We start from the raw sequence: 618 nt of genomic DNA, 5'->3' as shown, positions 1-618 counted from the left end.
AACAAGCGTGCTTCTACCCCCTTTCTGTGTGCACGTGTTCTAATTAGCTCGGATCCTAACACCAATCTGATGATTCCTGGCTTTCTGTGGTTCTGACTTAGAACAGGCCCTCTGCTTCCTTTCACTGCCTTTGCCTTGAGCAAGGTTGCAATTCTGTCATCCTAGCCCTCCTCTCGTTCATTACTTAACAACACCTGGGTTTCAGTTTGGGCGCTTTGGTGTGTTTCACTCATTAAAACAAACAAGTAAAAAGATATATAAAAATCATCAATATTATTAATCTCAATTATGGAGAAGGGTTCGGATACAACACACCCAATCACCTCCCCACCCACCCAATCCCTCCCACCCCCCCAATCACCTCCCACCCACCCATCCCACTCACCCCCCCACCCAATCACCTCCCCACTCACCCACCACTCATTCACCCACTCATTTACCCCTCACCCATCCAACCACTCACTCAAATATCCAATAACTTACCCATTCACTCATCCAACACTCAATTATCCACTCACACACAGACTCACGAACTCACCCATTCACCCAATCACTCATTCAAAAATCCACCTCCCCATTCATTTAATTACCCATTCAACCATTCATTCATTCAAAATA

This window comes from Lethenteron reissneri, unplaced genomic scaffold, assembly GCF_015708825.2.
Source record: "Lethenteron reissneri isolate LAM-NWPU_2019-01 unplaced genomic scaffold, ASM1570882v1 scaffold_619, whole genome shotgun sequence".
Taxonomy (NCBI): domain Eukaryota; kingdom Metazoa; phylum Chordata; class Hyperoartia; order Petromyzontiformes; family Petromyzontidae; genus Lethenteron; species Lethenteron reissneri.
This window is presented reverse-complemented; position numbering follows the sequence as displayed.